General features: G+C 42.3%; 1 protein-coding gene and 1 long non-coding RNA gene across 4 annotated transcripts in view; one reads left to right on the top strand and one right to left on the bottom strand.

Moving 5' to 3' along the window:
* ARHGAP29 (Rho GTPase activating protein 29) overlaps positions 1–1,347 on the bottom strand; it is a 73,064-nt gene extending 71,717 nt beyond the window's left edge. For both annotated transcript variants that reach the window (XM_027598426.2, XM_027598421.2), the window contains exon 1: positions 1,220–1,347. The gene's annotated coding sequence lies outside the window, so the exon portion shown is untranslated. The remainder of the gene's footprint in view (positions 1–1,219) is intronic.
* A 230-nt stretch (positions 1,348–1,577) lies between these two features.
* Positions 1,578–15,977, top strand: part of LOC113909428 — a 33,877-nt gene continuing 19,477 nt past the window's right edge. For both annotated transcript variants that reach the window (XR_003515733.1, XR_003515732.1), the window contains exons 1-2: positions 1,578–1,708; positions 3,519–3,573. This is a non-coding gene — a long non-coding RNA (uncharacterized LOC113909428). The remainder of the gene's footprint in view (positions 1,709–3,518; positions 3,574–15,977) is intronic.

The following is a 15,977-nucleotide window of genomic DNA, read 5'->3' on the forward strand; positions in this document are numbered from 1 at the left end:
GTCTTGGAACTTTCACCAAACACTTAATACTCCCCAAATATCCAATATTAGAAGACTGAGGATGCCAAAAAAAATCCCCAAACCCCAATGTACAGAGGGGTAGTGGTAAAAACAAAAAACAAAAACAAATAAACAAAAAACACCTCACCCTTGTCTGTAAAGAGTGGTGGTGGTGAAAAAGCGAGATAGACCCTGGACATTTCGGATGGGCTCAAAGACAAGGAGAGCCCCTGGCTACTCTTCTGGCCAAAGGAAGACCGCCTTCAGCACCAAGTTTCCATGATAGGGTCCTGGGACATCCAGGGACACAAACAAACTCACAGGGATACGTTGTCTTACCAATAGCTCCAAGCCCCCGCCTGTCAATTCCATTTTGCAAAGCACAGGACTTGTCCTAGAGCCAAGGCTTGGGAAAAGGTGGACGGAGAGGGTGGCGGTGAAGGGCCAGTTACTGCGGGGAAAAGGAGTAGGGAGAGGGGAGTCGTGTGGAGAGAGTGAAAGAGAAGCATGAGTGGGGGCACTCAGAAAGGGAGAGTGTTTTTCTATCTTCAGTTCTTCCCCCACCTCTCCAAATAATAAACAGCCTGGGCCTAGGTGACGTGAAGTGTGATAAGAAAAGGTAGATATGGAACACGAGATGTCTGTTATTTTATCTCATCCTTGCCAGTTGTCAGACTGAAATTTCAGGAAACGCCACCAAACTTCCAAAAAAAGATCCCAAGCGAGGAAGACGAACGTTAAGTCCCAGTGAAGGAAACCAATAGGGTAAGGGGGTAAAGGAAACCCCAAACTGCGCACGGAGGCGATGAGGGCTTGTGGCCAGAAAAGCGAGAGGGGCGGCAGGACGCTCGGGGGGAGAACCTGGAAGGGGATGAAAGTCGGCCGGGCGAGCCTTTCCCCCGCGGCCGCGCGGCGTCGCCTAATTCAGGACACGCAACCGGGGTCCAAAGTGTCCGCGCAGCGAATGCTCGCGCCCTTCCCGGTTCCTCCGCTCCTACCGCACCCGGGGCGCCGTTCGCCCCATCGGACCCCTCCCGGAGAACCAGCAGCACAGAGGACACGAGCCCGACCCTCAGCGCAGCCCGCAGCCGCCTCGGCTCGGGGCCGCCGCATGGGCCACCCACACCCTGGACCGCAACTGGCCCGCCGCACCGCGGACGACCCCAGCCCCGAGCCCCAGCCGCCGCGGCCGGAGCGAGCGCCGCCGCCCCACACTCACCGCGGCGCTCCATCCCGCGTCTCGGACGCGGACACCCGCCCAACACTCACGGCCGCCGCCGCCTCCGCCGAGGGCTGGAGTTCGCCGCCCCCATCCCCCACGGCCCGCGGACGCCGGGCCAAGCCGCCGCCGCCGCCGCCGCCGCCGCCGCCGCCGCCGCCGCCGCCGCCGCAGCCGCCCCAGCAGCTACGGCCACCACCGCCCCGCCCCGCTCGCTCCGCCCCCCGGGCCTCGCACCGCCCGCCCGGCCGCGGCCCGCCCCCTGGGGCCCAGCCCATTGGCCCGCGCGCCCGAGGGGGCGGGGCTCCGGCGCCGTGCCGCAGGTGGGGGCGGCTGCCGGCTCCAGCACGCGGAGCGCGGGGTGTCAGCGGCTCCCCAGCGGGCAGGCTGTCCCCAACGTTGCAGGACGTGTTAGCCACCATGTGCGGCTTGCGGCGCGACAGGCGGAGCGAACCTTAGGCACAAGTCACCTTTTGTATCGTCCAGCAGGTAGCAGATCCTCTGTCCTTGTTTAAATGGACATTTCTTTGGTGGGCAATGAATTTCTCCCTATGGGCAAACTGATCTTCAACTTGCTTTGTCTGCCTTCTTCCCACACCTTCCTTCTCCCTTTCAGAACAAAAATACATGTTGTGCTCAACTTTAAAACTGACCCCCTTTTTCTATCTTCGACTGATTGTCATTTTCAGAAAACTAAACTACTCATAACGTTAAATTTTATATATAGTACCTGGCTCAGTAAATACTAGTTGAATGCATGTCCCCCGACTATGCTCCTTGCTTCTTACCATTAAATGCTCCTTGAGTAATGGGACTCATCAACGCTGTTGGGGACACGAACAACCAAAATTAAAGCCTTTATCTAGATGTTGGATCACACATCATATCTGAAAAAAAGTACGGCATTTCTATTGAATAGTTAGAGTATAAATTAATAACGCTTAACAACTCTACCAGGAATACTCTATTGTCTAGAATGAGACAAAGCAGGCACTTCATGAATAGCTGCTGAATAAATGAGCAAAATTATAGGAAGGGAATTTGAAAAATCGCTCAATCTCATCCTTCCTTTAGATCTTTCTCAAATATATTAAACACCTGTCACAGTCTCCACTTTTCGTCATTAGTCGGGAGAAATAGGACACTTGAAAGCATTCTCAGAGAAAGATGGTAATTCATTTTTTGCAATAAAATAAATACAATTATTAACTGAGAAAGAATGAACATCAGAAATCTGTCATCTGGGACAGATCTCTCACGTGTGTAGTAAAGAAAAGAAGGAAGAAAGGGCAATACCTCCACCAAATCCTATAATAGTGTCCCAGCACATGGCCTTATAAACTGACTTGTTCTTACCTATAGGTGTTTCTTGGTTAAAGTGGCTCAGAATCACAGTTTTGGAGCACAAGGAATCACAGACAAAAATTCAGAGACATATTTGGATTAATATGGATTAATAATGAAACTTTCTGACAGATGGTTGTAATATTACTATTTTATAATTATAGTATTTATTAATAACACACAACTCTGCCTATTGAAATGTTCTTCATTCTTTCCATGATAAAGAGAATACCACCTCTTCTCTGAAGCTTTCCTGTTCTCCTCACTGAAAATCAATCATCCCATTTGACATTATATGGTATATAGAATCCTATTTTTGTGCCACTTATGATTCTCATGAAGTATTTTATTTGGTTGTATTTATTTATACTAATTAGAGTATACAGGTCTACAGTATTATGTTACTTTGGCCTATGTTCAATACAGAAGGGGCTGCTATTAAGTATTTTCTGGAGGAATGTTGAGGGAATGACCAGTGAGCCCAGGAATAAAAATCTTTCCAGGATGCCTTCTTTCTTTCTCTCTTTCTTTCTTTCTTTCTTTCTTTCTTTCTTTCTTTCTTTCTTTCTTTCTTTCTTTCTTTCTTTCTTTCTTTCCTTCTCTCTTCATAAGTTCTGCTCAACCTCTTGGAACTAGTGAAACCAAGTGCAATGGCCATGAAAAGTAAAACCTGCCCCGGGTACCCTGTGCCTTGAGTTGAAGGGCCTGATAATAATAGGCAGATGCTCCATGCGGCAGGTAGAGATGGGAGTCCAGCCCCACAGGATAGTACAGTAGACAGGTGCTCTACCTCTCTGTCATGCTTCAGTGACAGTCTGTTTAGTAGAGTGCAACATGGTCCACCAGACCTCTCATATGTTTAATTATTCCACAAATACTTAGTGAGTACCTCCAATATGTCAGGCATTATTCTAAGTACAGGGGTTATATTAATGAACTTTAAATCCACTTCCAGACTCTCCTCAACAATGATTACATCCCTGGGAGAAGAGAAGAAATCATGGAAACAGGTAGGGATGGCCCAAAGGCAGGCAGGTTCCCTGTCTTTGCTGTTGTTGTCCTTGACCTTCACTGCAGGAGCATTTAGAAAGAACCACAGAGAGCCCAACAGGCCACAATGAGTACAAAAGCTCCAGATTCCAAAGTGTACAAAACTCACCAAGCAGGTTATTAATCTTGATTCTATGATGGTTGTAATTGAGAAACAAGGAATCAATTCAGACCACATGCTGGAAATGAATGTGAAAGAGATTGCAAACATCCAAGAATTCTGTGTTGCCATCAGGAGAGGAAACTAAGATTGACTGAAAAAAAAATAAAGAAAAACTCAAGTGAGTATATGCATATATCATAATCATTTTATGCCTAAGTTAACATATAAATCTCAAACCCCAGTTCTTTTCCATGTTATTGTAAGTTCTCTGTAAGACATTTGATGACATGAACCTCTGAGCTTGAGTCATCACATACCAGAACCTTACCTAATGTCCTAAGAACACGTGTAAGGAAACTCTCCCAATAATTAATGGTTGACCCAAAATAATACTATTGACTTAAAAAATTGAATTATTGATGTTGTTGTGAATAAAGAGATGATGATGATAGTAATAAAAACTAGCCCTCCATGGTCTACTCTGTGGTAGATACTGTCTTAATTATTCTTTATATTTAGTAAGTCATTTAGTTCTCACAAGCCTATGAGGTACTATTATTATCCCCAGTTTACAAATGAAAAACTGAGTCACAAAACAAAAAGTTCAATGAAGAGTTTCTGCTGGACTTGGGGTGCCTGGGTGGCTCAGTCGGTTAAGTGTCCGACTCTTGATTTCGGCTCAGGTCATGATCTTGGGGTCCTGGGATCGAGCCCCGCCTCAAGCCCCATGTCAGGCTATGCGTTCAGCACTAAGTCCGCTTGAGATTCTCTCCCTCTGGCGCCCCCGCCCTGCTTGTGCGTGCACTCTCTCTTTTTCTCAGATAAATACATACATACATAAATAAAGTCTTTTTTTAAAAAAAGTTTCTGCTGGACTTAAAGTAGATGTTAAGATGAAGTTAAGTTTGATCACTCTTTCCTTGGAAAAAATAATGGGGAATCATTCCTCTCATTCTTACTCTACCACTCTGGCCTTCTTGCTGTTTCCCAGATACCCCAGGGTCCCACTTGCATAGGGCTTTTGCCTTTACTGTTCCCTCTACCTGGACTGTATCTACATGACTTCCTCTTTGTTCCTTCCCAGTCTCCTGTTATTCTGTATCATTGACGTATTCCCTGGCCAGTCCATAGAAAACAGCATTTCCCCTCTTTGATACGCCCCCATCTTTCTTACTCTGTTTTAAATGTTACTATGGCACTTAGCCCTCTACTGATTTGGGATAGTTATTAGCTTATTTACATGTATTTTTATATTCCCTCACTAGTGTTGGAAGTTAAGCTCCCTGGTAGAAGGGACTCTGCCTGTTTTGTTCACCACTGTATCCCCAGACCCTGGAAAAGTACTTTAAATTAATCAACGAATGAAAAAGTTTAAAGAAAATAACATATGGCTAAATACTAGATTTCTCTTCTGAAAAGATTAGTTTGTTAACATTTTGAAAATTTTAATCAGATATGAGAACCGTATTGCTTTGTTTGACAAAGATTTTATATTAGCTGCTTAGAACCAGCATATTAACACATGACAAATTTAATTACTTCACCCAATCTCTATCTGAAAGAGCCATAAATAACTCTAGAATCTAAAATTATTTCCTTCCTTCTTTAAAGCGGAGGGGCAAACATTTTCTGCTATTGTTTTTCTTTCATTTATTCTGCCAAATGCTGACTTAAGAAAGCAAATACAGCTACCCCTCACCTGTGAATTCTATTCCATGGTCAACATGATGCTTTGGAGTACATCCTGACATTTGATCTCACCAAAACATTTAGAGATAGGAAGATGAGATCTGTTTTTCCCAAGAGCATATCATAAATTTTCAGAGTCAGAAGGATATTAGAGCTCATCTACTCCATTCTTCTTTATTTTATAAGGAAAGCCTAGCCCAGCTTTCTCAGAGATCATACGGTTAGTCCTTGGCCTAATTCAGCTGGAACTAAGACCAGAGCTCTTTCTACACTAACTGATAGATCAAGCTCTTAGACAGTCTGTAAGTCTATGAAATGAGATTAGAGCAGCTACCCAAATCATTTTTAGTTTCATGTGTAAATATTTAAGCTATATTAACATGTTTAAATAGGAAATTTATTCTACAGATTTACTCCTATTATTTTGGAGGTCTGACCTACTAAGTTACTAAAATTAATGGCCCTAAAAAAATGAATGGCTTAGCATGTACCCAATGAGGAGTTTGGTTTGCTCTTGAAGTAGAAAGTTGTCCTGAGACATTCTGGAACACACACACAGATTACTGCCTTTCTCCTAGGGAGAAGGCTGGTTGGCTTTAGGAAGGAGTAAAGCCCAATGGAAACATTGCTAATCTCTTTCTTTATCTACTTACTGAACAAATATTGCTGAACTCTGAGAAACAATGCTACCACTAGGGACTTTAATGAGTGTTTATCTTTCTAACTGCATATTTATATAGGGGAGGCTGCCTGTGGCAAGCTCGCCAGAGGATTGGAAAGTGGCTGCTTGTAAAAGTTGAAAAAACTTGGTTTTACAAACCTGTTTCAGCAAAGTCTCCTTTCAAGTTTATTCAAGAGGAGGTTGCGTTCTATAGCATCAGAAGAACGATTATTATCTCGTCATTTAGGTACCCAGACTTAAACTATTTTATACTGGGATGCCTGGGTGGTTCAGTCGGCTAAGAGTCAGCCTTTGGCTCAGGTCATGATCCCAGGGTCCTGGGATTGAGTCCCACATCGGGCTCCCTGCTCGGCAGAGAGCCTGCTTCTCCCTCTCTCCCTGCTTGTGCTCTCTCTCTCTCTGACAAATAAATAAAATCTTAAAAAAAATAAACTATTTTGAAACTATCTCAATAGCTGGGGCTTAAATTAGAAGGAAGAAAATATAGGGAAAAAACTAGTCCTATGAGTTAATAATCCTATTAACTCTTCTTGGTGTCTGGAAATGTCTATAAACGCTTCTGTTTCAAAGACCTTACAAAATATTAATTGGTTATCACTGATAGACTGATATCCTTTGCCAGTGATAGATTTGACGTTGTTATTATGCTTGATGACATATTCAATTTAGGATGCTCATCAGTGTAATTAAATTTTGTCTGAGAGCTACATGGTCCTAGAGTATATGAGGTCACAAACATAACCATATATGTTACTAGCCAGAAAGCTGATGAAATCCCTGTTATGTAACATCACTGAAACCATCAGCTTAGTATATTCAGGGTGGAGAACAAACGGACTGGCAAACAAGGCATCAAGACTGTAAGTTAGCCTGAGTTGTGCTACAAGGTGAAACATGCATCTCTCGTGTGAATAGATGAAGACAAATACGCTTAGTTGGAATGAACAAGATCAAGCCAACTTCTAATGATTTCTTTCTGGGTAACGACTAAGAATCAAGAGAGAAAAAAAGAGAGTTCCATTCTGGAAAAATGACTAAAAGATAAAACAAGCTTATCAAGAAACCAGAATCTAAGGAAATGAGTAGACCAGTAGACAGAGGTCTTGATATAGACCTTGGAGTTAACTTAGATACTAAAATGAGTAGAAGCATAGAAGTGGGTCAAGGAACAATGGCCTCTAGAAGGACTCCTTGAAGATGTTTCATGGAGAACTGGTATTTTAATCTACACAAGGTTTTCTGGAACACCAAGTCAGTGAAATGGAGCTGCCAATGTCAATAGCAATGTTATATTCATGAATTAGTGTTTGAAGTGCTATGAAACTGGGGCTAGGTGGTTTTGGTAGTGGGGGTTGGACAAGACTGTGGGGAGAAGGAAAAGATAAAGGACATAGCACAGGGCAAATTTCTTGAGAACAAAATAGATCACTGATTTATCTTACAAGGTGTTATGGGCTGAATTGTGCTCCCTCAAAATTCGTATGTTGAAGTTCTAACCCCTCATACCTCAGAAAGTGACTGTATTTGGAGATAGGGTCTTTTAAAAAGTACTAAGTTAAAATGAGGACATTAGTGCGGGCTCTAATACAATATGACTGATGTTCCAGTAAGAAGAGATTAGAGGGTGCTTGGGTGGCTTAAGTTGGTTAAGTGGTCGACTCTTGATTTTGGCTCAGGCCATGATCTCAGGGTCCTGGGATCAAGCCCCACATCAGGCTCCACACTCAGAGGGGAGTCTGCTCAGGATTCTCTCTCTCCCTCTGCCCTTCACCCCGCTCTCACATGCTCACTCTCCCTCTCTCTCTCTCTCAAATAAATAAGTCAAAAAGAAGAAGAAGGAGGAGGAGGAGGAGGAGGAAAAGAAGATTAGGGCATAGACACACAGACCATGTAAAGACACCCAGGGAGACCATGTGAAGAACAGGGAGAAGACAGCTATCTATAAGCTGAAAGAAGCCTCAGAAGAAACCAGCCACACCAAGACCTTGATCTTAGACTTTTAGCTTCCAGAATTGTGAAAAAATAAATTTTTGTTAAGCCACCCAGTCTGTGGTACTTTGTTATGGCATCTGTAGTAAACCAACACACAAGATAACACCATTTAAGTTCTAAGAATCAAATAATAATACCATTAATGGGTTCTAGTTTGACCCAAGACCATTTCTTTCTCCTGCCCCATAGAAATATGAAGTCCAAGTCTGGCTGAATGTTGCCATTTTCTAACTCTTTAAGAAGATATTTCTTCTTCATAATATTCACAAGTTGCAGTGAGTCAATTATCACTCCTACTCTGGGGTGTAGGCCAGGATGTGGCATCATCTCCATTGTAATATTGTCATTAAAATCAGAAGGCAGGATGTGTACAAGCCTGTTGCTCTGTGAGTATTTTCAGTAGGAGGAGACTGATTGGTTTCTGCTCAGAGTGGAAGGGATGCTCTGGTCTCTTCATTTGTATTGAACAGTGGAAGATTTATAGTGGCAGTTGGAATAATACCACTGCTGCCACTGCAATTAGTATTGGTAGCTAGTTAATAATAGCAATTCCATCAGTTCTTGGTTCAAATAAGAGCTTAATAAGTGTTCATTTACTTTTCTATTTCACAGCATTTCATAGTATATGAAGCTCTATCCCATATGTTATCTCAATTTATCTTCAAAACAAGTCTGAGAAATATGAATTACTGTTATCACTCTTTTTCAGATTTCTGATAAACTGTATCTCAATGAAGGTAAGCTATTTTACCCAAAGTTGCACAATCAGTTAATAGCAGAGATTGAATTCAGAGCAAGGTCACCTGTCTCCTCAAGCAGGACTCTTTCCAACTCACCCACCAGCTCTGAATAGTCCTATCCCACGCTGTAAGTTTCAAATATAATCTACTTTGATCAAGGAATGACATTTTCTCTATATTTCTGTATTATGTATATCTCTGTATATCAAATATTCTAGGTAATAGAGAACTTTGACATTTATTATATGTATTGTGCTTATTTTACAAATACTATATGAATAAACATTTTGCACACACAAATGAGCAGAAGAAGAGAAACCCCCTCAGTAAATTACTTTTCTCACCACTGGCCTTGGTTCAGAATTTCTAAAGAGTGAGTACTTACAAATAATAATAAAAAAAGAATACTTAGAAGATACTTCCTCTTACATACAGAATTCAAACTACTAATACCCAGGGATAGATTAGTACCCAATGTACTAATATACTAGTGTATTTATTTTATACTATAGATATACTATAGTATATAGTATATCTATTTTATATATAGTCCATTTTACTTGGGGTGTATATGTGTATGGGATGAAGAGGCGACCGCATTGTTTTATAGCAATATGTCTTTATTCGTTATGCTAAACTTACAAGCAAATTTTTGGAACATAATCCATTCACTGGATGGGGATTCCTTAAAAATTCAGAATTTTCAAAGAATTATTTTATGTTCCTCTTAAACCAATTCTTTCATGATTCAGACGGTAATTCAAGAATCTTACAGTGTCTATAGATTATTGTGACATATATGACATAACCCAATGATATGTGCCCTATAGATGCAGAGAAGGACTAATTAATAAGACACTGGATGATGACAAAGTATTAATGACATTACATAGGTGTTACTATGCTGTTGGAAATTCTATAAGAATCCCTGGTAGCTTGTAAATGAAGTCCAGAATATGCATTGATTGATGACTCACCCCACACTCTTTCCTTCTTAGAGAAGGAAGATGATAGAAGCCCAGGTCAGAGATGTTTGATTGTGGTGACGAAGGGCCAATTACTAGGCATGATATACAAAGGTATTAAAATGGTGGTTGAAAATTCAAAACCCTGGAGGTAGGGGCTGAGAGAGCCAGAAGGCAGGCATTCATTTCTACTTAGCTCCAGAACATTGAGGTAATGGGTAGGGTGACCAACCACATATCCCTATTTGCTTAAAGCAGTTTCACTTAATGCCTGTTGTTCAGGCATAATTATTAACAGAAACTCCTCTCACTCTCAAAAATGTTCCAGTTTGTAAAATATGGTATATGGACACTCTGGTCATAGGAAAATTTAGGCATAATATTGCCTGGTCTTTTTTCAACTCAGAAATTTGGGTTTTTGAAGAACATCTTTGGATTTTTAATGAGGGCAACAAATTCCCAATTTTTTTTTAAAGATTTTATTATTTATTTGAGAGAGAGAGAATGAGAGTTAGAGAGCACGAGAGGGAAGAGGGTCAGAGGGAGAAGCAGACTCCCTGCTGAGTAGGGAGCCCGATGTGGGACTCGATCCCGGGACTCCAGGATCATGACCTCAGCTGAAGGCAGTCGCTTAACCAACTGAGCCACCCAGGTGCCCCAACAAATTCCAAATTTTAAAAAATGTTGTTGAGGCCAAGGAAAACTCATGAGGGGCAGAATCTGGCATGGGATCCGCCAGTTTGTATCTTCTAGGTTAAAATGTCTGGCTGATATGAGAATGCTCTTTGGTTTGCCCTTTGGAGAATTTGTCTCTCATGGCTGGTGAGAAAAGGTCTTTGGGTGCTTCCTACGTGGGAGGGCCTTCTTGCTCTAGAAAGTTCCAGTAGAAATCAGTGTGGACTTCATGAGCTAAAAGGCCTGATATGAGCAACTTGGGCCAGTTGTTGTAGCCTTTAGTAATGATTATATTTAGCGCTTCACATGTACTAAATGCATTACATAGATGATCTCATTTAGTCTTCACAATAATTATACGGGGAAGATATTACTATCTCCATTGTCCTAATGAGGAAACTGAGACTTAAAAGACTAACTAGTTTGAACAAGGTCATCCAGCTAGTAGGTGGCAAAATCAGGATCTGAACTCATGTCAAACTTAACTCCAAAGCCCACACCTTTATCCTTAGTGTCTGTGGCTTCCCAAGGTAGAGAGATCAACTTTTTTTTTTCCCTTGGGACATTTTTTCATTTGAGTGAATCCTTTCTGACCTCTTGTCACTATAGAAAATTATAATATTGACTTTGGGTCTATAAGAAGACATTTTCTTGCTTTTATTCAGGGTTTTAAACTAGAGGCCCAGTGGTTCAGCCCAAATCTTAGAATGGAGGCCCCTTGGAAGTTGAGAGCCAAAGTCCCAGTTAGTTATAAGCAGTGTTCATTTGCCAGGTGTCCCTTCTGCTCAGATTGCTTGAGAATCTATGGTGATGCTAGGCAGCTGGTCAAAGATTTAAGGTTTCATGATCTTAGTCATCTCTGTATCCTGTACCCATTTTAGAAATATAAATAAGAAATAGACCTTGCCCAGTGGAGACTAAGAAAAGCATAGGATTTTCTTTCCATTATCTACTTGACCAAAAATTGGGGAATGTTTAACATGTTATACTGGGTTGGATTGTGTCCCCCCCAAGACTCATGTCTGTGTGGAACTTCAGAATATGATCTTCTTTGGAAACAGTGTCTTTGCAGATGTAATTTGTTAAAATGAGGTCACACTGGATTAGGGTAAGCCCTAATCTGATGACTGGAATCCTTATAAGAAGAGAAAGAGACACAGAGGCTTCCATAGAGAGAAGATGGCCATAGAAAAATGAGTAGAAATTTAAAAAATGCACCTGTAAACCAAGGAGCACCAAGGACTGCTGGCAACCATCAGGAGCTAGGAAGAGGCAAGAAAGGATTCTTCTCTAAAACCTTCAGAGGGAGCATGGTCCTGCCAATATCTTCCTTTGGGACTTCAAGCCTCCAGGACTGTGAGAGAATGAATTTCTATTGTTTTTTTTTAAAGATTTTATTTATTTATTTTAGAGAGAGAGAGAAAGCACAAGCAGGGGCAGAGGGAGAGGGAGAAGCAGACTCCCCGCTGAGCAGGGATTCCCAATGCTGGGCTTGATCCCAGGACGCAGGGATCATGACCTGAGCAGAAGGCAGATGCTCAAGCGATTGAGCCACCCAGGTGCCCCAAATTTTGATGGTTTTTAACCATCCAAATTTGTGGTAATTTGTTACAGCAGCCACAGGAAACTAGTACACTTGTTAAAGAAAAAAAATTACTGTAATGCCCATTCAGAATAGGAATGGAAGAATTTGTGTTGACTTTAAATTCAGAGTCCTGAAGTCAAAAGTTCAGAAAGTATTTCCTAACCCACTGTTAGCTAAAGAATATACTCTTCAGAGAGGCAAAATTCCCTCCCTAGATATTGTGAAATCATCTGTGGAATTTCAACAGAGGACCAGTTGTTGGTTCAGTATGGCTCAGTTCTAAGCTAAACTTGACGAAGACTTGTTGTGATAGGAAGCCCATTAATAAATCTACTACTATTTGTCATACTAACGCAAGTCTGAAATCCAAGATGGCTGGGATAAGCCGTAGACATTGGAGTGTGCGTTACACAGTAGTCTTTTCCCATTCTCTGCCATGTGTGCCCTGTCTGGCATCTGACTCAGTTTCCCTCATGGGACTATGATTCCCACAACCTCACCAGCTTTCATTTCTCTAAGGGCAGATCCCTGTCTTACTCTAACCTCTGGCTAGTGTCTGTCTCAAATTGGATGGACTCTGTGCAATGGGGAGGAATCTCTCATACTCATACTCTCAGTTCCTAGAATGCCCATTGTCCATTCTGAGAAAAGCTAGCCACGGCTTCCACCTCCTGCACTCAGCCGATTCTTCCACATTTGCATGTCTCATCCAAGAGCAGCCCATTTCCGGTCTATCAGTGTTCTATGAAGTAATCGGGCAGGAGAGCTCTACCCAATGAGGAAAAAGGTAAGCAACAGCACAAATAAGACCTTCTCTGTTGGAGAGTTTAAGTCTCTGGAGACCGCCTGCTGTTGGTAGCAGGGACAGAAATTGGAAAGACCCAGAAAGTAGAAACCATGAAGCCATTAGTGAGCAGAAGCCATGAAACAAAAAGAAGAAGACATGAAGTTATCAGTCAAAGGCAGGAACAGAAAACAGGCTAAGCGTAAAAAGGACAGAGCATTACAGTCAGGTTGATGGGTGTCCAGCGTCTCATCGGACAACCCAAGCTGCATTGTATTCTAAAGCAGCTTCTAGTTTTTAAATGCTGTTCTGGTCTCTGTGAGGCACAGCTGTACAGCCACTAAGAGGGTTCTCTGACTTCCATACAACTTTTATCCCTATAACACCATCTTATCCCTCCGACTCCTGCCATTAACTAAGGTAAATACATCTCTATTCTTGAGACATTAAAAAACCAGGCTAGGAAACCACCATGTGCCACTGTTGAGTTCCATCAGATTAGAATTCTTGGATACCCTCACAGTGATCCTGAGTACCCAGTCCCCCGTTGAACACTGACACTCGGCCTGCTCATTACCATAGCTTGGCTAGTCCTTTTTACCCCAATTCTGCTGTTTCCCCTTTACCAATTTACTTGCTGTAGAAGTTCTGACATGCCTTATAAATCAAGACACATGGGTTGTACTGGTTCCATTCAGCGATGAAGTAATAAACATTTGAATTTGTTTCAACAAGGTTGGATCTCACTTGTCTTTACTGTATTATACAAATGGGTCAGGTGTAGCTACATCTCAACAGAATTAAAGGTTTCAGTAATTTAGAAGTCAAAGATTTGGGGTCTTCTGTGTCCAGCTTATCTGCAATCAGAAACCAGAGTGGTCTAAAGATGTTCGAAGTCTTGCAGACCGTGTGTTCATGCGTGATTTTGAGGTATTATTATGAAGTGTCAAACAAGGAGGCAGAACTCCTCAACGCAAGGAATTTCACCTTGTGCCCTAATTCCCCTTAGGTGTTACATGGTATGTTTCTGTTTTCTGTTTATAATAACACAAGTTCATTTTAGAAAATTGGTGAGAATTTTAACACAATCTATAACATCCCTACCCAAGATAGTGATTATTAACGACTTAGTATTCCTCATTTTAGTCTTTGTGCATTTGTAGATATATTTAAATTTTTCACAAGATTGAAATTTTCCTATATATACCACTTTCTAGTTCTGTTTGTTTTGCTTTGCTTTTGCTTTATGACTTAGCATTTTACAACATAAGCATTTCTCCATGCTATTGAGGATTCTTCAAAAGCATGATTTAGTGTGGTCACAAAATAGTTCATTTTCCAGAAGTTCCTTACATTAACCTACCACTGAATGTTTGTATTGCTTCTAGTTTTCCTTAGGTATGAATAACAAGATGGCGAGCTTCCTTGTACATAGAGCTGAGTTTGTATCAATCCTTATTTTCCTAGATTAGATCCCCAGAAATGGAAGTTTTGGTCAAAGGCTAGGCATATTTTTATGGATCTTTCAACATATGGCCAAACTGGTCCCCAGAAAGAATATACCTCTTCACAGTCTTGGCAGTGGCATATCAGGATGCATCTCAACAGAGCAGCATTTGATTTCTTGCCTCCATGAAGTATCAGAAGTCCCATTGAGCCTTGGAGTTCTTGCTGGCTCCTCCCTGAGTCTTTCTTTGTTAGGTTCCATACTGGTCCTCATCTCATTTCCACTGTTCATAATTAGCATCCAGATGTTCAAAACCTGCCTCTTCCATCCAAAGACTGGGAAGACTTTGGTTAGCAAGAACGTCAATAGCGTTTGCCCTACTAGTCAACGCAAGTCTGGAAATGGTCTTTGGTTCTCAAGCTGAAATAAGATCCTGGTGCTTCGATGTCTTTGGGCAATGATTCTCCCTGGATGCCCCTGGGTGTCCCTCTATAGCTTTCTTCCACTTGCTTCTCTTGGGCTTTTTTTTTTTTTTTTAAGGATTTTATTACTTACTTGAGAGAGACAGAGTAAGAGAGAGAAAGAAAGAGAAAGCACAAGCTGGGGGAGGGGCAGAAGGAGAGAGAGAAACAGACTCCCTGCTGAGCAGGGAGCCTGACTTGGGGCTCGATCCCAGGACCCTGAGATCATGACCTGAGCCAAAGACAGATGCTTAGCCAACTGAGCCACTCAGGCTCCCCTCTCTTGGGCTTTTGAGTTCACTCAGGGGAGTCCCACCTTGTTGCCCACAATCGAACTGGTACCTGCTTTCCCTGCATCACTTTGCCTGCCCCATTTCCTGGGACTGAGCTATCTCTTACTCTTCCCTGTCTTCTATTGGATAGATTTCCTTGAAAGATTTAGCTTTATCTTTCACAATCCTACATTGCAACAATCTTCCATCCCACCCCACTCCTCTGCCAGAGACCACTCCCTTTAGCTGTTCCCTTTGACCTTGACATCTATGAAATGGGCCGGTAGTTCCTATAATTTTGCTCGGTCTTGTTCTCTTATTGCCATCCTCTCCTCTGGGAAGCCACCTCGGCCCTAGCTTTGCCCTTTACTCTGGCAAGTCCCTCTCGCTTTGGCTCAGAGTTTCTTCTCTGTTCCCAGCACGCCCTGGCCCATGTGCTATGAGTCCAGTGAGAAGCTGACAGCTCAAAGCCTTGCTTCAGGATATTAAGGGAGTGTACTAAATGAGCACTGAAGGGCTGTGGCAATTTGCCAGTTTCATCTTAATAAATTCTGTTCCACTCCCTGGTCTTATCCCCTCCCTGCTCAATATCCATTTGGTCCTTCCTACCTCTCATTTATTTAAGCTTCATCTCTGGCATCAGCACCTTTGTTGAACTTCTCTCTGGCCTCTGGCCCACCATATGATATCCCTCTTCCCCACTTGGCTCCTTCTTCCTACCTTGGTATTACTGGCCTGGTCTGGCTTCCTTCTGAGCTGTGTCCGTAAGCTGTCCTAGCAGGGATGTCCTGGCATTCCTAAGGGCCCTGCCTCCTCCTGGGCTTGGCCCTGCTCCAGAAGCTGTAGAGACAGGACATTTTAACCCCTCTGATCTCGGTTTTCTTTTGAGAAGATAAGGCATAATACTTGAATACGGGCACTCAGGTTCAGACCACCCTTTCTGGCAAATCCTTTCCAGGGACATACTTT

Source organism: Zalophus californianus, chromosome 4 (genome assembly GCF_009762305.2).
Source record: "Zalophus californianus isolate mZalCal1 chromosome 4, mZalCal1.pri.v2, whole genome shotgun sequence".
Taxonomy (NCBI): Eukaryota; Metazoa; Chordata; class Mammalia; order Carnivora; family Otariidae; genus Zalophus; species Zalophus californianus.